Genomic DNA, 22,809 nt, shown 5'->3' with positions numbered 1-22,809 from the left:
TGACATTGAAAATATTGTGAGGGACAACCAACTGAAATGTAAATTTGAATACAAAATTTTGCGGGAGGAAATATGATTGGCTGAAGAGACATATATGAGTCTGTATTGACTGGATATCTGTGCCATTGAATTTTGGTTGCAGTGATAGCAGCATAATTGAGACTTCCGTCAAACGAATATCTATTTTGTGACTGTCACTGTTGTACATCGTACAAAGCATTGGTAAAGGTAAGTCTGTAACTGTTTGTTTTGTCATGTACCGTAAAATATGGTTTACTCACAAACAATGATTGATTTTCCTCATAGTTTGAAACTAAACTCATTTTTGGCTGTCATAATGTGTTGTATTTCTAAAACTATTTTTAATTTAAATGTGAAATATGAAGTATAAAATATGTTTAATATAAAGAGTAATTATTTGTGTGATTTTGAAGCCTTTATATATAATGAGAGAAGTTGTTTATGAAGTGAAAAAATGATATTAGCAGAGAGACAGATAATGCAGATAGAGAGAGAAATGGTAAATTACATGTGATACCGTCGTGAAAAAATGTTAATGGTTAATGAATTCGTAAACTTTCTGTCACACGACAAAATTAGAGTGCGGTTTCTGGACGCGGCCTGTATTGGTGGGTGTAGGGTGAGAGGGGCAGGTGGTTGAGTGAAATAAAATGAAAAGTTGGTATATTACATGTGATACCGTGTTGAAAACGTGGTAATGTTTAATGAATTCTTAAAGTTTGTGTCAGACGACAAAATTATAGTGCGGTTTGTGGCCGCGGCCTGCGATGGTGGGCGTAGGGTGAGAAGGGCAGGTGGTCGAGTAAAATAAAATGAAAAGTTGGTACATTACATGTGATATCGTCTTGAAAAAGTGGTAATGCTTAATGAATTCTTAAACTTTCTGACAGACGACAAAATTACATTGTAGTTTGTGGCCGTGGCTTGCACTGGTGGGGTGAGAGGGGGAGGTGGTCGAGTAAAATAAAATGAAAAGTTTTGACCATGAGGTTGTACACAGATTTGTGCAGTAAATGTGTTCGTAAATTGAGGTACCAAACGGAGTATAAAAATATCTCTCTCACTCCTGCTGTTTGACTGCATCTTCATCTCCCTTCTGTTTTCCGTCTCTGTTGCCCTGTGTTATCTTATTGTGTGTGTGTCTGTCTGTGTCTGCCTTCAGTCCGGGCTGAGGAACTTTGCTGTGGAGGCACACACAGATAGTCTCATCAAAGTAGTTGGAACGTTTTCAAAAAACTATTTATATAATTGAAATGCTTTTTTGAAGCGCTAGTGAATGTTTTCTTTCACAATTACCGCTCGGTTGCTTCCATAGAGCAGAGGGTATGTTGTATTTCACTACTTAGTGCCTCTGCATCTGCACTCTGTTCTCTGGTGGCTGGCAGAGAAGTGTTTGTTATTGTGGAGATTAAAGCGTGATAAGGAGTGAAATACGACATAGCGTCTGGTCTGTAGAAGCGTGGGAGCAGTGATTAACATTGAGTGAAGCGGAACTGCGGCGGTGCTTGGTAAGAGTAATAAATTATTTTTTTACAGAGGTACAACTGTCTGCATGGTGCGCGACCTACTAAGAAAGGGTTCACGGGCTGTTATAGGCCTGCGGGTTCTAGTATGAGTAAATCAGGTCGACAAAAGAAAATATTAAGTTAGTACAGCTGAAGTTACGTGGAACACATGAATACTGTTTCAATATACAATCATTTTAGTTGAGATTATGGATTAAAAGAGAGAACGTGTATATTTGAAATGTTTATTCAGAAATGCACTGTTTTCAAGGCAAGTTTCTTATCTAATACGAGTACAGACATTGCAAAAAACAAAGTAATCGGTATAGCCACTAGTACATAAAATACAAACAGTATAGTTGATGAAAAATGAATATGGTTTAGCAAAATTAATTATACACTCTTATGAGGAAGTATATTGGGGCAGATTTATGAAGGCCTTGCGCCGCTGGTGCGTCACTTTTAACATGGGAAAAAGTGACGCACCGGCGGCGCAAGGCCTTCATAAATAAGGCTCATTATATTTTAATAAATGGAAGAAGCTCTCTGGCCTTTCAGTTCAGGAACGATACATGAAAATGCTAGTGGTTAGACAATATGTCTTTATCAATCAGCTCTCTGCATGCGAAACACTATCACGTTTCTGTTATGCTATTGTGTAAGGGGAAAAAAACGCGCCAAAACCGACAAAATGGCGAGAGGTGCATGTATGTAATGTGTTGGATCGTTCGCAAATCAGTGTTGAGAAGAACTACTGTATTGAGATATCTTTTGAAGGTTGCAGTGTTGCATTTGAAGTACAGTACAAAAAACAATGGAAATATTATTGAAAGAACATATTTTTCTCTTATGTATTAAAAAATATTTTAGTTTATGGAAAATTAAAGGAGCAGAGGTGTGTGAGGCGGAAATAAGCAGTTCAAATGCGAAATGGCGTTTACAGTTATAAAAAACTCATTCTATATTTACACATTAATTAGGGCACATGTAGCATATATTAGCGAGTTTTGCTTCGAGTACGATTGAAAGAACATAAGATAAGATATACAATAGAATTGTTGAGATTAGACTTTAATAAAAAATAAAGTTCAAAATCGAGTAGCTGAAGAAAAAAAATTTCGTCCACATAAAAGATCAAAATTTAACCAGCAGGAAATCATAATGTCCACTGTTAGTAAAGCCAATAGGTCTGTTCATGTTAAGAAAATATCCAAGAAAACGTGAAAAAGATAGGGAGGCAAAACGAAATGTGGACGTCAATGGCTTGTATAACAGTCATCCAAGTATTGTATAGGCAAAGTAGGCAGCAACTGCTTCTAACAGGAAGTCACTGTTATGATCCGAAAACATGTCAGCCATCCAATTGAAAAGAGGAAAGCAGCATTCATGATCTGTTATTATCGGAGCCTCTAGTACCATCAGAGGACAGCTCGGTGGGTTTTCAATGTAGCTGTCTGTCAGGAAATCTTGCGCCGCTGCGAATATATTCCAATGACCCAGAACTCCTTGTATCGCTGCAAAGGCCATAATCCCTCCGTTGCAACATAGCTGTTCATGATCAATTAACGGATTCATGAGATGATTGTAATTCACTTCAGGAGGTACCAAGTTGCAGAGACATAAGTCCAGGGCCCACATGAAATCACAGCTCAGGCAATGAAATACAGGCTGTACACAGGTGAAATAGGAATATCGAAATGATAATCGATATGAAGTATTCAGAGTCGAGAGTGCTAAGATGCCGTAGTAGTCAAGCATCTTCTGGCAAAATAGTTCTAAGTGTTCCGGCTTGTTTGCGAAGACAGGAGGGACATCCATTTTGAAATAAACGAGATGGGAACACAAACGTCGCAGCACTGGCAGTTCAACAGGAAGTCCACAGAAATAGGTCGCAGAGCATGGAGTGAAGAGTAGCAGAATGACTTGATATAATTTTTGGCAGTCCGGTACTAAACCATTGCTTAGTAGTTATAAAAAAAATAGCCTGTCTTGAAGTGGAGGATGCGTTTAAAATTAAGGGAGTCACCTCAGCAAATTGTAAAGGAAGGCCACTCTTTTATAAGGAATGCTGTTGTCTGTGAATATTAGCTAAGTGAAAGATATGTTCGCGAACAGATGCTACGCTAACTTCTTTTTGTGACAATAAGGCTGTTGTTCATGTCTTGTGATTCAAGGCCGGAATTCGCTGCCAGATGGAAACATCAAGGTTCAAATGCGTGGGGTAGATAAACTACATTCTTAAAGGGAAGCAAATGCAGAGTGATTTTTACCGCGTAAGCTTTGTCGTTTAAAAAGTCATAGTGATTTTCATTATATGTAAAAAATAATATCACTGATGAAGAATGAAAAAAAATCGTTATAATAATAGGCACTGGTGTATTTTTGGAAAGATATGCAACATTACAGGGATTCCACTTAAATAAGTCATGTAATTGAAAGTGCCTGCATGTGGACGACGAAATACATGTTTAGGCGTTTAATATGCAGCTTTGAAAAAAAACGTGTGTATGGTTTAAAAATGAAATGTAAAGGTTTAAAGCATGAGTTTCCAAAGCGGTCGTGGAGGGCCAGATGTATGGTAGATTAAAAAAATTACTACATGTTTTTCAATTGAGTTATCTAAAAAATATGTTTCATTATCTACTGTGTAGGTTTTCAGCATGTTGCTTATTGTTTGAGTTTTACTATTGCTGTGTCTTATACATTTTAAAGGGGCGGATCTAGGCTCATGGTGGCCGTGGGCAGGGAGCGTAGGTAGGGGGCCCTGTAACAGGGGGTCCGGGCGGGGCGGAATGCGGAGCCCAGTGAAGAGGGGGGGGTCAGGGTGTTTGGAAGTGGAACAGAGCCAGAGGACGCGTAATTCCTGGCATGGGCCATCACAGAAACATGTATCTATTGTCAGAGGATTATTATATTAAGGATATATATTGGCATGGTGGTACCTGGGGTTTGGTGATCCAGTGCAGGTGTACAGCTTGCATATGCCTAAGGCCAGCTCTGCATTTTCTGTGTATGCAGTTGTTGTCCGTTACATGGGTTTTTACAAAACGTGTGTGTGGTGAAAATGAAATGTAAAGGTTTAAAGCAGGAGTTTCCAAAGCGGTCCTGGAGGGCCAGATGCATGGCAGATTAAAAAAATTACTACATGTTTTTCAATGGGGTTATCTTAAACATATGTTTCTTTATCTACTGTGCAGTTTTTCTGCATGTTGCCTATTCTTTGATTTTTACTGTTGCTGTGTCTTATACATTTTTCAGGGGCGGGTATAGGGTCATGGCAGCCCTGGGCAGGGAGCGTAGGTAGGGGGCTCTGTAACAGGGGGTTTGGGCGGGGCGGAGCGTGCAGCCCACTGAAGAGGGGGGGTGGATCAAGGTGTTTGGAAGTGGAACAGAGCCAGAGCACGCCAAATTCCTGCCATGGGCCGCTACGCAAATATGTATGCATCCTTAGAGGATTATTATATTAAGGATATATATTAATATGGTGGCTCCTGGGGTTTGGTGGTCCTGTGCAGGTGTACTGCTTGCATATGCCCAAGGTTGGCCCTGTATTTTCTGTCTATGCACTTGTTCTCCGTCACATGGGCTTTTAGTTATGAAGGCCTTGTGTCGCTGGTGCATCAGTTTTAACAAGGGAAAAAGTGACATATCTGTGGCGCAATGGTTTCATAAATGAGACATTTTGTATCTAATTGTAATGATAGAGAATCTTGGGGAATTTATCTGTTATGCTTGTTCTTTGCTATAATGGCTCTATGTTGTGTAAGAAATAAGTCTGTAATAAGTTAATTACATTTTATTATTTTCTTTTTTACAGTGTTTGGTGCTGAAAAGCAACAACCTGCCTTCTGAATTACACAATTTGAGGAATTATATTCTTTTTTTCAGGTGAGTTGGTATTTTTGCATAGGCAATTTTTTTGGGTGCACATGAAAATAATGAAGAAGATTTTTTTTAATGTTTGTAAAATTTCATTTTGAAATATGATTTTATTTTGAATTATTCACATGGGTTGTATCTGCTTATACTAGATATGTATTTTGAGATATTCTCCACTGACAGTTGAAATGATCTTTTAATGGGCTTGGTGCATGTGTTGTTTTTGGTGGAGTTCATATTTACGGATCATTGGGGTATAATTCTTTCATGTTTCCATTACTTAAATCTTGTGAAGTGCTCATGATTTTTGAAATCTTGTTGCATTATGTTTGGCAGTCTTTCTCCTTTATTTACAGAGAGGTATTATGATATGGTTCTAGGTGTGATGGGTATCTTTCCTGCATATCTGTGATTATACTATGTATAGGTATTGTTTTACATATTCATGCAGAGGTTTATTATGAGGTTGTTCTTCATGCTTAGTATGACATTTTGTATATGCTATGACATTTACATGGTGAGTATGCTGTTGAAACATAAAAGGAACTGTCTCTGTGGAAAGTAGTAATCTGTTAAGTGAATGCTATGGTTTGTATAGTGTGAGCCTTCTCTTCAAGAGTGCATATAGTTTACATAGCTCTTTGTACTGGTGAACTGAAAAAATGGGTCTCTAAAAATTAATTCTACAGTTAATCAATATTTGTGATATCTAGAAAATCTAAAAAGAAATTTTACCGTAAAATGTCTTTTAAGAACAGTAATTATTTAATGGAAAAAAAGATCAGTGTTAATGTTTAGGGTTATATTGCCAATTTCTTTTCAAAACAAGCGGAACGTGGTATCTTAAAATATATACAGTTAATAAGTTAGAAATTATAAAAATATATGTAGTTTAAAAATTAGTAAAGGTACTTTTAAGTTATACATTTATGAAAAAAGATATAATTTAGTCTCTATATTTTTTTCAAAGGATACAGAAGAATAAACTGAGTCTAGTTATGGAGAATTCCTCAGAAGAGAAACAAATTCATTTTGAAATCATTAACGAAGTGATGGAGGAAATTTTGGATGCAGTCTTTGAAGAGGAAGTAGATGAAAATAATGATTTTATGGACATGTCTTTAGACTCAGCTTACTTAGAGATGGTAGAAGGAGATGAGGACTTTGGACTTGAAGAAGTTCCTGATGATATAATGCTGGAAGTTCTACTAGATTATGAACTTTTCAATGAATAAAAAAAAATTTGATAGCAAAGCATTCTTGAAGACAGTTTTCTTGTCCTATTCGTCGATGATGTGCTTTATGAGAGTGATAAGACATGTTCTCATGAAGTGTAAAAGAGATTGTAGTAAAAAAGGTTAAAACATCTACGATGACCCATAGTTCTTGAAAAAAGTGTACTGTTTGTATGCTTTAAAAATTAGAATTAAAAACTGTCTATAATGTTAAAACAGATATGGAGTGTGATTAAATTAAGAACCAACATTTACTACAGGATTTCCTACTCTGTTCAGAGACTTTCTGTTATTTTCTTTATTCTACTTAGAAAATGAATCTGTGGTTTAAATGTGTACGTTATATGCTAGTAGTCATCTATAATATTTGTTATGTTTGTGTTTTACAGATTGAGAATTTCATCAAAATCTTTAATTAAGATGCCGACCAGAACTGAAAAAAGAAAGCTCTATAAACGGACTTACAATTTGAAGAAGAAAGGAATTGAAGAAGTATCAAAAGAACATAGGACGGATAAAAAGAAGAGTGCTCCTGGTAAGCAAACCAAAAAGTTTTTGAGAGCAATATGTGGAAGGAAAAATGTTAGTATTGAAGTCCACAAGGAAAAAAGTATACCAGTATCGAGAAGGAGACATGGAACCAAAGATAAAAAAAATTCTGGAATCAGCAGACAGGAAAATCTGTACAGTAAAACTCGGATGAATCAATTTAGCCAAATCAGGAAGCGTATGTTTTACAACAGAGTAGTTTCGAATTTATTACAAAAGGAGAAAGTTTCTAAAAGAAGATCTGCTTTTCTTAAGAAGAAACAATATATAGAGGGTATTGTTGAGCGCGCGTTTGAGACAAAAAGAAAATTATTTATTTTAGTACTTAATAGAATAAATACGCTAAATAAGGCAATACGAGTTTTAAAAGCTAAAAGTAAATGGAAGAGACACATAAATAGGAGTAATTTTTGTAAAGTGTTTTCTGGGAAGTGGATGCATACTTCTACTTCTGAACCATTTTTTAATGAAGAGAGTTACTTTCAAAGTAACGATTTGTTGCATGCAGTTGACACCAGTGGTCGAGGATATGAGGTGAAGGAGGGATGTGTAATTGAGAAAGAGAAAATTGTGGTTAGAAATGCAGAAGAGGTGATGGCTGGAGAAGCTTCAGGGGGACGTCCTAATGTTCCTGTTTACAGTTGGAATTGTAGTAGCATTTGTAGTGTACGACAGGATTCAATTGATTTCTTTCGCAATTTCTTACGTAAGTACACTAAAGAAAGTCTTAGAAAAAAAATTGTTATGTTGCAAGAATTAGATCTGCAAGGTCATTCTCTGGCTTGTCTTTCTAAAAAAATATGCCAGAGTGTGTTTCATCACTTCAGGATGTTAGCAGTGCATCATACTAAAATGAGAAAATTAGTGAGAAAGTTGTATTATGCAAAAAGTCCAGCACTTAAACTTAAACAGTTAAATAGTGCTCTTTTGCATGGATGTGAATTAGATGTTAAGAAGATTTGTGCAGAAATTGAGGTAAGTTATTTTGGTCCAGAGGAAGATAATGCAGAAACTGATATAATTATAGAAGGAAATGTGTTAGAAAATGTTGATGTTAATATTGAAAATTTTGAACAGGAAGTAATAAAGTTTAAGGTAATTGCAGGTGAGAAACCAAATTTTTCTTGTGTCTGTTGTCGACGCATTCATTACAAAAGTCAAACTAGGTTAGTTGATTTATATTTAAAAAGTGAAGATGAAAGTAATGGTCAATGGAAAGATTTTGCAACTTATTTGTTGGTGGAAAACTATTTTGATTTGGGTTTTGAGCAACGTATTTGTAAATATTGTTATAATAAATTAAATGAAAATAAAATGCCTGCTAGAGCTGTTCATAATAATCTAGAGTTGATAAATATTCCATCAGAATTGATGGATTTAAATACTTATGAGACTATTCTGATCCAATGTGTACATCCTTTTCAGGCTATTGTTCGTACGGAGCCTAAGACTGGTAAATTAAATCCTTCAGATTTACAAAGAGGATTAAAGGGTAGAGTTGTATATTTGCCACTTGATTTAAAAAAAATATGGAAACAATTGGTGTTGAAAATGTAGAAGAGGAACCTCTAGTTATTCTAGTTAATGGTGTACCTACAAAGAGTAAGAAAATCTGGCAAGATTTAGTGGATGTTAGAAAAGTCAAAATGGCAACGTTGTATTTAGTTCAAAACAATAAGTACTATAAAGATGTATACGTAGAAGAAGAAGATGTAAGTGAAGAAGAGGAGAGTGATTTGTCTATTGGACAAATTGAAAAAGTTGACCTATCCAGAAGTGAAGAAATTTATGAACATTACAGTGTTCATCCACTGCATTCCAAAGAAGCAATAGGGAATGCTATTGAATTATTTCAGATGAAAAAGGCGAAAGGAAATCCTATTAGTGTGTGGGAAGAAAGTTTGGAAGGTCGTTGTTTTCCACAGTTATTCCCTACAGGTGAAGGTACACGATATGATGATCGACCTATGCAGATTCCTGCATCTGAATACCGGACAACAAGATTATATGCAGAAGATCCGAGGTTTCGCCAATGCATTCCATATTTTTTTCATCTTCTGTTTGAGAGTGACTTATCTGGTCTCTCTTATGCAGTAAACCATATCTTAAAAAGTGGAGTTCATCTGCATAATATTTCAGCAAAGGAATTTATGGATAAAGTGCAACAGAAAGATAGTGTTTTGGATTCACATCTAATTAATTTAATGGCTTGTCAGCGTCGTACTAATGAGTATTGGTACCGTCGTCATGGAGATTTGAAGTGCATGCTTAGAAACTTAGGAGCACCAACATGGTTTTTAACTCTAAGCTGTGCAGAGTATGCTTGGGAAGATTTACTTGAATTTCTTCAGGAGGCGAATGCAAACATAGAAAATATAAACTACAAGACACCCGGAGAACTGTGTTCGTTAGATCCGGTTAATGTTTGCAGATATTTTAATCATAGATTTGAAGCTATGATGTCTTTTCTTACAAACAAGAAAAATCAGCCTCTTGGTGAAGTACTGGATTTCTTTTGGAGAAAAGAATACCAAGCAAGAGGTGCTCCTCATATTCATATGCTGTTATGGATCAAGGATGCTCCTAAATTTGGAAGAGACTCGGATGAGACTGTACTGTCTTTTATTGAACAGTATGCCACTTGTGACATACCTAATAGTACAACTGATAAGGACTTAAGAGGAAAAGTGTTACGGTTTCAAAGTCATCGTTGTGGAAAATATTGTCGGCGAAAATTCAAATCAAAGAGTAAATTCTACACCAAATGTCGTTTTGGATTTGCACGACCGGTACTTTCAAAAGGAAGAGTCAACAATTTGATGTCATCTTTGCGACATAACATCAGAAGAAGGTCACCTAAAAATACGTACAATTTAAGAAGAGGTGAAGAATCCAAATATATAAATGACTATAACCCAGTCATTTTGCCCATGTGGAATGCTAACATGGACATACAATATGTTGCAGACAACTCTATTGCTGTGGCTCGATATGTAACGTCTTACATCACAAAATCTGAAAAGACGGAACTGAAGGAGATGTGGGAAGACATTTCTCATGAAAAGAGCCTAAGCAAGAAATTGTATACGTACAGTTTGAAGATGTTGTCTCATCGAGAAATTGGAGCATATGAATGTTGTGACCGATTATCATCAGCAAGTCTTTATGCTAAATCAAGGACTATTCTCTGGGTGAGTTTGGGTCTTGCAGAAACACGAAACCGTGTTCTAAAACCTGTGCAAGAAATTGAATATTTAGCCCAGAAAGAACCAAACAGTACAGACATTCTGAAAACAAATATGTTGGATACATACTATCCAAATAGAAGTACTCTTCTAGAAAACATTTGTCTGTATGAAATACTTCAAAACTACACTTTTAAAAGGAATGTTACAGAGAACATTGATAAAGGTGTATACGCTGTAATTGGACAAGAAGGATGTCTGGTGAAACAAAGAAAAGGACACTTGATTAATCATCGGAAACTGAGTTGCGAAACACCTGACAAAAGAGAATTTTACTATTTTGCTCTTTTGCAACTCTTTAAACCATGGCGTAGAGAAGAGGAACTACTTGGGGAGTTTGATAGTTATGAAGATTCATTCAACGCTTCTAAAAGTAGTATTGAATGTCCTGTTTTTAGTAATTATCTCCAAATGTTGAATGATGAAATAGAGCAAGAAGCGACAATTGCAGCGGAGATTGCTAGAGATAGTTCACAAGATAGTCAAAGTTCGGCTTCATTAAGTCAAGATCCACTGGTACAACCAATTATCCAAAATGAAGCAGCCACCGCCATGGATGAGGTGGAAAGAGCAATGCAGCAAGGTCAAGAGGAAGCAATCAACTTAGAAGAATTAAAGAAGCAATTTAATGTTGAGCAAAGACAGATATATGATGAAGTGACAGAGCACATTGAGCATGGCTTTCGTCATGAGAGAAAAGATTGTTCATGTATGTCATTTCAACCTATTTGATTATATGTAAGTGGAGAAGCTGGAACTGGTAAAAGTTTCCTAATTAAAGGAATTACTACATATTTACAGCAAAGAACTCAGTCAACACTGTCGTGTGTTGTTACTGCTCCAACTGGATTGGCAGCACATAATATTAAAGGTATTACTTTACATCGTTTACTGATGCTGCCAGTTGAACATGAAAATAAATTACAATATCACAAGCTATCTGGAGAAGCTTGTTTTGAAGTTTCTAGAGTGCTTAAAAAAATGAAACTTCTTATTATTGATGAAGTAAGCATGGTATCTAATTTAATGCTTGCTTTTGTGCATTTAAGAATGCAACAGATACTTAAGACAGAGTATGATGTGTTATTTGGAGGTAAACATGTCATAGTTTTTGGAGATCTACTCCAACTAACTCCAGTGAAAGGACAACCTGTATTTGAAACTGTTACGCATGAGGAGACTAGAAAGTGCCTGGGCAGTATTGGAAATGTTAATATATGGTCACATTTCAAATATACTGAACTGATTCAAAATATGCGACAGGCAAAGGATACTAAATATGGAAATATTCTTCAAGATATAAGGATTGGAAAACTAACTGAAGATGCGAAACACACTCTACGAACACGATTACTTTCCAAGCTGTTTCCTAGTGAAGATAATGTACCTGAGAAAATATATAGTAAAGAGGTAGCAGATAAATCAGTGATATGCTTGATGCCAACTGTGAAAGAATGTTCAGTTTTTAATGAGAAAATGTTGAATTTAGAAAATCAAGAAATTAGGAAACTGGAAGCTAAAGATAGAATAGAGCATGAAGGTAGTACTATTGTTTTGTCTGAAAAGTTGAAGTTAAAATTGGATTCTCTTCAAAAAAGTATATCTAAAACTGCTGGTTTAGAGAAAAATCTGTAAGTATGTTTAAATTGTTGGATAATTTTAAGGAGAAATTTACATGTAGAAAGAGGATTAGTAAATGGAGCAATGGGTAATGTTGTTGGTTTTGTCAATTATACAAATAGAGATGAGATTGAATTTTTAAGAATAAAATTTGATGGAATTGAGGAAGTTCAGGAAATTAGTCGCTGTTCAAATCGTTTTTTGCTTGTGAAAGACTTATATGTCCGTCGGAAGCAATTTCCAATTTGTTTGGCATATGCAGTGACTATTCACAAATCTCAAGGTTTAAGTGTAGATTGTGCTTTGGTAAATATTGGAAGCACTGTATTCAAAGAGGGTATGGCATATGTTGCTTTATCGCGAGTTAGAACTTTATGTGGACTTTATTTAATTGATTATGATGAGACAAAGATTAGTGCAGATTTAAATTGTGTGAAGGAGTATAATAGGTTAAGAAGAGAATATGCTCCAAGTTTACCTCAATATCCTTTAATTGAAAGGCGTATGGTTGGTCAGAAAAGGAAAAATGAGGAGAAATGTGCTGAAGTAGTTGAGAAACGATGAAAAAAAGATGTAGCTGTTGTTAGTAGGCATAAGAAAACGGTTAGTATTGAAGAGATTGTTGGATTTAAGTTTGAAAACAGGTCTGGTGTCAACTGTTATGCAAATGTAGTAGTTAATGTTGTTTTTTTTCTAAAAAATGTTAAGGAACAGATTGTAGAAAATCAGGAGCAAACATTTTGCTATTCCTTAAATTCTATATTTGAAAAATGTAGTAGTGGTGAAAGTGAAGTAGGAAGTGTTTCAGAACTAAGGAATGTTTTAGACATATGTGCAGGAGTAAATCAATTTTTACAGAATATTCAGCAAGATTGTCAGGAATTTATTATGTATATGTTTACAGTTTTGGAAGATGAAGGTGTAGATATTGATAATCTTTTTGGCCTTTCTTATAAATGGGAACATAAGTGTGATAATTGCTCATTTTCAAGTAGTACTGATATACACAGTGAAAGATTTATATATTTAACATTACCAGACTGTAAAGAAGTGTCTTTTAATAAACTAGTTAAAGATGCGCATCAGAACATGGTCTGTTCTCAATGTAAGTCTGAAATGTTATCAACTTTATTTATCCATAGATATGGACAATATGTAATATTAATGTTTCAACGATGCAGAGCTGATGGGAGTAAATTGTCAACTTTAATTAAAATTTTTGTGGCTACTCAAGTATCTATTTCTAGAAGAACATTTGTAACTGTAGCCATTATTTTTCATGAAGGGCCTTCCACATCATCAGGACATTATACAGCTTATTTGAAGTGTGGAAGTGGCTGGACGCTTTGCAATGATACCCAATTGACTTTTAAGAAACGTTTGCCTTTTGCCTTAACTAACTCCTATCTGCTATTTTTGGAACCCAAATTTCAGTAGAATCACTTGCTGTAGGAAGATTAATACTGTAAAGATATGAAACTTTCTTGTTTACAAATATCATGTGACTGAGGGTCTACAAATCTATAAATGAAATTTGTGTTTGGTATAGTGATAACATCAGGTAGAAATTTAGTTAATGTTTGATGGTATAAAACATGTTACACATTTTCACTGTAAAGGTTCACAAAAGAATAGATAAGATTAAGATTAAGAAATTTCAGAAAAAAACTACTTAACTCATAGTATTTGGCCATGTGGAAAAATATGAGAGAAGAAAATGAGTACTTTAGATAATTATTTTAGAACATATATGGACGCAAGTTTTTGGGAGAGGTATTTAAAAGATAATGAGTTAACTTATACAATTTGGACACGCGGAAAGGTATGAGAGAAGAAAATGTATACTTAAGATAGATTTTTATAGGAGATACTTGCACTGTGTTTTTTGAGATATATTTAAAAATAGGTCGTATAGTTTAATTAGTTTGTAACTGTGGAAGATGTAGTGTGCTTACTCAAGAAATTGCGAATTTGAGAAAAACATTTAAGATATGTTTTTTTCAGGTATTTATAATATGTATGGAGATTTTGGATGGGTTTTTTAAACACAATCATTTTGATTGTGTTTTTTTTTCCCCGCTGTTATATGATGATTAATATTGAAATCACTGTTTATAGTGAAAATCAATGTATTCTGAGGACAGCAAAAATAAACCATTTAATATGTTGTTTGAGTTATTTTGTTACATTGAATTTAGAAATATGTATTAAAACATATTTTTTTACTGTCTTCCACAGATAATATATTTATAAGGTAAGTACAAGTAATAACATCCGAGAGTTTTCTCTGCCTCTCTCTTATTGACTCCTACTTTTTTTATTTTATGAAATGTACATTATAATCTTATTTTTACTTTTCTTCCACAGGTACTACGTTTTTAAAAGAAATGTACTTTACTTTTTTACTATTTTTTAGGTAAGTATAAAAAATAAAGAAACTTTTACATCACTGTGTCATTTCTTTGTCTATCCTGCTTAAAGCAATGTCATGTTTAATATAAGCACTTCCACATAGGATTGGGTGCATTGTTATAAGGCATGCTTTAAAAGTGATTTAATGATATGAGCGACATTTTACTGAGTGAGTTCAGCAACACTGATATATGAAAACATTGGTGGGAAATGATATTAAATGTTACATGTTGTTCTTTCCAGGAGTTTAAGTCCTTTGCTGCAGTGGCAATTCTGCCTCAGCATTAGGGGGCCGGGGGGCTGAGTGGTACTTCTATTCTCATGATAGAGGTACTCCTTCATGAGCCACGGTTGAGATCTGTTCATGATACAGTGGTTCTGTCATGGCTCTGCTTAGTCAATAGAACGTGTCATGGAGGCGCAATATTAGTGCTGTGCAAGCACAGCGGCAACCCCATGACAAAACTGGTCTATTCTGAGGACAGCTGAGGCAATGCTCGTGATGGAGCGGCTCTGTCATGAGCATGGAAGGACTTAACAGGTGTTAAAAAAACATGAGGGGTCTCTTCAAAGAGAGTGTTGGTTGTAATTTAAAGGGCACTTTAAAACACATTGTAGCAGCTTTATGTTGACGTTGCGTCTCTTTGCGCCACAATTTCGTCAGTTTATTTAATACAATGACAGTGGAAATAATGTACCATATTTACAACGTTATGGATCTAGGAGATATGTCACATTCTAAAGCCCTGCACCATAAGGAAGTGTTCCTCTGAAGGAATGCGTCTTGAAAGTGGCTGACTGTAATGCATGATATTTCACTCAGTGACTTTCAGACCTATGCTGTTTCAAAACTGTGCATGTGCTTGAAGCAGGCGTAGGTATTGACGCAGTATTGTGAATATAGTGCATTGGTGAGCCTTGCTGGAGCTGCATCACACTTGCGATGCAACTCTAGCAATGTATTACTTTTTGAGCACCGATGTGTTACGCATGTATGGTGTTTTTGTACCATGGTGCGCCACATTTCAAATGTGGCACACCATGGGTAACGGAGCACTAGCATACTGTGGTGCACATTAACTGGTGCATATCTGGGTATGAAGTAGTTAACATAAATCTGCCCCATAGGTTACAAATCCGCGTTTAGTAGAGTGTTCGGCCTTTGTAGTGTTATGTTTTTTCTGTTATTCTATGTAGGTATGTAATATTGCAAGATTTTTGTCACGAAAAAGAAGCCATGAGTATTGGGTTTGTGAAAGATTGCAAGATTTTTTAAATTAAAAAGCAAGAACCATGGCATTGTTTAATATAGCATTGTAAATACTTATCTTTAATAATGATGAGAGAGTAAAAAAAGGTTAACCTGATGTTTTAAAGTTATTCACAGGCTTCTTTAGAGGAAGTGTTCTATATGATTGTAGCGTGGGTGTTTGACTTTTTTATAGGTAATAGAATGCATTTTGTATGCTGTAGCAGGAGGAGTACTACATACTTGAATATTCTTCAGTGCTTATTTTCATTTTGTAAGTGGTATTGAGACCGACACAGAACTTCAATGGATCGGAGGGGCTGTTCCTGTGCATCTGGAGGACTGCCAAGCCGTTGCAGCAGTGGGAGTGAGGCCTCTCACAGGGGCGTAGCGCAGCTCCTTTTGATGCTCACAATTGCAGATAACAGGGTAGAGATGTCCGTGGAATTTTCCACGGTGTTAGTGCTTCAACATCAATGGGAACACATATCTGTTAGAAAATCCTGTAACAATCTCAGTATTTCACATTATCGCGTGAAAAGAAAATCTTCCGAAAGATGTTGAACGTTGTTCTCTTTTGAGAGTAGAAAAGATAGTGAGGGAAGTGGGTGGAGTGCTCCGTGTAAATTGCAGAATAGAAACTACTAAGAACCAATTGGAAGTGTTGTTTTCAAGTCACATGACTTCACATGCGCGTCTCAGGACGTGTACGCGGTGACAGTATCTGGTCACGTACGTCATTTGGAAGTAGCGGTCTAATTCAGCGAAGTTTCAAAACGTGAAAAGGAGTAAATCTAAACACATCCGGATTTTATATATCTTCTGAGCTCGATTCAAGCATACAATTGTTAAAGTATAAAACCTTTTATATTTTTTTTAAAAATACCAAGGTGTGTACATTCGGTCACGCAGGAAAGTTTAAAAAGACATTGGGCTCCATTTAATGAAAATTTTCATAATAATAAAAAAGAAGCCTAGGTTTAGTCTCTTTGACGTAGTATAAGTTCATTGATGGGTCTATGAAGAAATTTAATAAGTTGCAATTGCAAAGTTTTCACGAAATATATAGGCGGGTGCGCGCACACGGTCGCGCACGAACGAAAGCATAAAAGGCGGAGATAAACCCACTTTATAATATGCTCCTGGAGCTCTTTTTGGTACAATGAGTTAGTTCTGAAAAGAACTTTTTATTTTTTATTTTTTTAAAACAAGTGTTATGTTGTTTTGGATTTTTTAAACTTGCAAGAACATTTTCAGTTGTGACACAGGATCAAAATAAAATGAAGAAATTTATCTTTTCTCGGGGCATTTATGACTCTCAATTTTTAGTTTAATAAGAATGAGGCTCTGCTCTCCGTACAGAAGAATTTCTCCACACTCGTTGCATTTCATGTGCACCTTTGCAAGATATGGTCTCAAGTCCATCACAGCACTCGATGGAGATACAGGTCGTCCACCAGAAGATGTGCTGGCCACCTCTGATGGTAATAGCGTGGCCAGGGCTCTTGTCGATGCCTCTGCAAATTCCACAGGGTGCACTTGTTTGACATGCCGCACCATGGTATATATGGAAAAGGAATATTTTTTTGTTGGATTTCCTCTTGAGAGAACCGATTTGCATATCGTGCAGGTAACTTTTGGCGCATTCACTTTCTTTTGTTCTTCAGGATAAGTGAAAAATTGCCAAATAAAAGATTCCTTTTTTCTTTTTAAAGGTAGTCGCTCATTTCCTTCAGATTCCGAAGATGAATGCGGAACGGCAGCCATTTCAGCAAAGTCTTCCGAAAGATGTTGAACGTTGTTCTCTTTTGAGAGTACAAAAGATAGTGAGGGAAGTGGGTGGAGTGCTCCGTGTAAATTGCAGAATAGAAACTACTAAGAACCAATTGGAAGTGTTGTTTTCAAGTCACATGACTTCACATGCGCGTCTCAGGACGTGTACGCGGTGATAGTATCTGGTCACGTACGTCATTTGGAAGTAGCGGTCTAATTCAGCGAAGTTTCAAAACGTGAAAAGGAGTAAATCCAAACACATCCGGATTTTATATATCTTCTGAGCTCGATTCAAGCATACAACTGTTAAACTATAAAATCTTTTATATTTTTTTAAAAAAATACGAAGGTGTGTACATTCGGTCATGCACGAAAGTTTAAAAAGACATTCGGCTCCATTTAATGAAAATTTTCATAATAATAAAAAAGAAGCCTAGGTTTAGTCTCTTTGACGTACTATAAGTTCTTTGATGGGTCTATGAAGAAATTCAATAAGTTCAGATTGCAAAGTTTTCACGAAATATATAGGTGGGTGCGCGCACGCGGTCGCGCACGAAAGCCTGGAAATGCAATATCCATTTTATTGAGAACTGTTGCCGAGAGTGCGCACACCGGGTCGCGCACGAAAGTTTAGAAAGGCAATTTTTATTTACAGACAAATTTTAATGCGTTCAAAAAAAGGCAAGGTACAGACTTTCTAATTCTGTATCGTTTTACAAGGAGTCTCTATGCAACTTGAACAGTGAAGAAAACGGCTTGTTTCCGAAAAAAATATTGCCAGAACTTTATTGACAAAAGTATAGGTTGTATACACGAGATATTTCTGAATTAGCATTTTAAAAACCAATGAAATTCACTGAAAAAACCATAGGTTTTACACACGTTATAGTTAGGAAGTGGCATTTACAAAACCTATGAAATTCACTGAAAAAACCATAGGTTTTACACACGTTATAGTTAGGAAGTAGCATTTACAAAACCTATGAAATTCACTGAAAAAACCATAGGTTTGACACCAGTTATAGTTAGCTGGAAATTTTACTGATATAAAACCAATGAAATTCCACGTTATAGTTATTTGGACTCACTATAACTTGCGCGTGTAATGCACTGCTGATGACGTCACATATTACATCACTCATGACATCACTGATGACACCATCCTTGTGACACAGTGACAGACCTCCTTTCACTGTAATCTAACCCTTGAAACACATATTCAAAAATAGAAACTAAAATTTTCAAAAAAATGGAGATACCCATACCAGTTACAACAACCAATTCAATAATTCCACCATCTATATACACATGCACTAATTCACCAACAGTTCTATATAGTCACTCATACATATATTCACTAATCATATGTAGTGATACACCTACACATCCTGTTACACACCGACAGTCATCCAAAAGTTATTCACACACATACTCACACATGCAAATAAACTATTGAACATCCATTTATTTGCATAAACAGCTATACATACACTACCACTTTACTTCTAAGGAAACTTACACATACTTACTCTCTTAAAAAATCACTTATAGAAACACATACTAATTTAAACAGGAACTCTTACAATCCCTCACTCTCACATATACTCACTTATATACATCAATATTCACATATACTACATTAAAACATATGTAGTTACTGATAAAGACACTAATAAGAGAGTCATTCACTCACTAACACAGACATATACACACTCATCCACCCATACAGTCCTGCACATATGCTGTCTTCAAAACACATACAAACAGAGACTCAGTCATTCTTGCATCTATGTACTAAGTAATACCCCCACCAAACCATGCAAACACTCATACTGATACTAAGAAAAACATCTAATAACCTATATACATACACATGTACCTACTCATCAACCCATGCAGCCACTTATACACAAAGTGAAACACTAATACATATATTTAAATATTTAAGCATTACTCACTAATATATGTATTCACTAAGATATTCAATAATATATACATATATAACACATATTTATTTTTCAGAAAGACACACATTCACTGGATGGTGTCATCAGTGATGTCATGAGTGATGTAATATGTGACGTCATCAGCAGTGCATTACACGCGCAAGTTATAGTGAGTCCAAATAACTATAACGTGGAATTTCATTGGTTTTATATCAGTAAAATTTCCAGCTAACTATAACTGGTGTCAAACCTATGGTTTTTTCAGTGAATTTCATAGGTTTTGTAAATGCTACTTCCTAACTATAACGTGTGTAAAACCTATGGTTTTTTCAGTGAATTTCATAGATTTTGTAAATGCTACTTCCTAACTATAACGTGTGTAAAACCTATGGTTTTTTCAGTGAATATATATATATATATATATATATATATATATATATATATATATATCCAATTACCGCTCCGGTGCTTGAACCCACCAAAAGGAGAAAAACTGACTCTTTGGATGCTTTCATTCACTGCTGGCAACAGTGACTTTTATTAATCCATGTAAACGCAATTCATGCGGACAAGATGACGCGTTTCGGCCAACGAAGTGGCCTTGCTTACATATATATATATTTCCAAGATTACTCCGCCTCGACTGCTGGTGGCCCCCGTGGAAGGTGGCGTGCACTCCGGCCGAGCACACCGGTAATCTAATTCGCACAAATCCCAAAATCAGCAACGCTCTCAGATACCAAAACACCATGCCAGAATTCAAAGTCCAAGGGTTTATTTACACCTACGACATGTTTCGGCTGTAACAGCCTTGATCACGTAAGTGGAAGTGTGCACAAACAGTGTTGATAAAGTTTCAAGCAAGCCATAGACATCGACATGGGACGCACATCTCAACAGTCAAATGGCTGACATCTTTGAAAAGTATGTAGGTTAACATAGTCGAGAAAAACAATTTCATTGTTTTCAAGTGTACAAACAGAAATAATATCATAGAGCAATCTTGTTGAGATGTGAAAATTAAGCGCTAACGAACAGCCACACGCAACACAAATGTTGAATTGAAGAACCCCGTACATATCTGAACAGCATTCTCTCTGTTAAGATTACAGGAGGACTGATCATCTAAAGCTTGAACCTGGTATTGGTCAAGCCATGAATATATTGATTGTTGTTGAGGGCGTAAATCTTCTCTATATACTTCGTCAAAGTGATGGAAAAAGGCCTGCTCAATATCTAGCCTGTTATCAGAAATCACATCCGTGTCTGTAATCTGCGCTTCCTTTATGGAGTTCTTTTCATTATCTTTTTTAGTTTTCCAGGCTAGGAGTTTTCCACTGGCCTCTCCATATTCGAAATGTGCTAGTGCACTAGCCTGCCAGCGCTTCCTCAGTCTTCCATCTAATACCTGCTCTAGTTCTAATTTACAGGTTAGCAGATCTTTTTTTTTTTTTATTCTTTTTATTGAAAACAAAACACATTTAAACAGTGACCGAAATGCAGAAATCCCATCAGCAAAGTACAACCAATGACTTATGAGTGTACGACAATACATTGCAGATAATAGAAAAAACAGGCCTAAGATCTTTCCAGGTCCACAGTTATGGGTTCCAATGCAGGTGGCTCGCAAATGTCCCCAAGATAAGCGTTCCAGGCGCTCCATATCTTAACCCATTTACGGGGCCTCCCCCTGGACACATAAACAGACTTCTCATGAAACATGCACCAGTCGAGATCTTCCATCCATTTTCCAACCCTGGGAGCCCGGGCCGCCCCCCAAAGCTGCGCAATGTTGCGCTTGGCAATCGCACACGCCAGGGTCACCCACACCCTACCATGACTCGGCAGGTCCGTGGGCTCCCACACATTTAACAAACATCGCCTTGCTTCGGGGTCAACCCGCATCCCCCACACTTCACTCATCTCCGCATGTATACGGTCCCAAAACTCACGGACCTCCTGGCACTCCCAAAGAATATGTATAAACGATCCCGGCAACCCACATCCCCTACGGCAATCAGGTGAATCAGCCAATCCCATCCTCTGCAAGCCCAGGCCTGTGACATAGGAGCGGTGCAGGATTCGAAGCTGAATCAAACAGAGCCTCATTGGTACTGCTACCTCTCTAGGGGACGCGACCGCCTCCGTCCAATCCTCATCATCCAGAACTAGACAATCGGCGACCCACTGCTCGCGAATGCACACCAGCGAGTCCACCAAGTGGTTGATCAGTTTACGATACGTGAGGGAAATCGCTTTGGTTGGTAAGAGGCCTTCGAGTAGGCGATCCTCCAGGGGGGAGTACTCCGGCAATGGCTCGCCGCTGGGCACCACCGCCCTCAATGCATGGCTGACCTGCAGGTAGCGAAACCGCTCGGTGTCGCTCAACTGATACTTGGCCTGTAGCTCCTCAAATGTCAAGAGTCCTTCCTTACCCCAAAGATTTCGAATCTGCGAAATGCCAATAAGATCCCACCGGTCAAACCCCTTCGACTTCCAAAGCATCCCAAGCTTCTCTGAGCTCCAGAGCGGCGTAGACAGAGTCAAACGTCCTGCCCAACAAAGGGCAGTATTCGCCTCGTGCCACACTTTCGTGGAGCACAAGGTAGGTCCCGTCAACGGGAAACGGCCACGGCGAGCGTACAAAACTCGGGTGAAGTCACCCCCTGGCAACTGGCTACGCTCCATCTCGTAACCGGGATCATTCGGAGTGCCATAAATTGCCTGGTTGACAGGGGCCAGCTGCGATGCCCAGTAATATTTACGGACATTCGGCAAGCCAATCCCACCATCATACCAGGGCAACATCAGTTTGGAAAGAGCTATGCGTGGTCGTCCCTCCCACAGAAGGCCGCGCTGAAGAGACTCTATCTCGCGGAAATACGAGGGGGGAACCGAATCGAAGGAGTTCTGGAGAGCATATAAGAAGCGCGGAATAGCCATCATTTTAAAGAGGGTGGCGCGACCCAGCATGGAGAGAGGCAACGCCTTCCACCGCACTGTGTCCGCACGAAGCCTGACCAAAGGAGGCAACAAATTCAGCCTGTGGCGCACCGCGGGGTCCAGGGAGATATGAATACCCAGATAACGGAAGCTGGTCGATTCCACCCTCACGGGACAGTTCGCGGGGACCCCAGGGGGATCTCCGCTCAGTACAAACAACACCGATTTAGCCCAGTGTATTAAAAATCCAGAATGTCTGCTGAAGATGGCAAGAATATCCATGAATGCGATCAAAGAGGCCCGGGGGAGGACAGATACAATAAGATGTCGTCCGCATAAAGCGAAATCTTGTCCTCCCACTCCGGGGTCCAGCGTGTTAGGAAGCTGGCCCTGTCCGCTTTCTATGGCCATGCTCTGCCATCACATGACCTG

The sequence above is a fragment of the Lissotriton helveticus genome, chromosome 4_1 (assembly GCF_964261635.1).
Source record: "Lissotriton helveticus chromosome 4_1, aLisHel1.1, whole genome shotgun sequence".
Classification (NCBI taxonomy): Eukaryota; Metazoa; Chordata; class Amphibia; order Caudata; family Salamandridae; genus Lissotriton; species Lissotriton helveticus.
Note: the sequence above shows the minus strand (reverse complement) of the source record.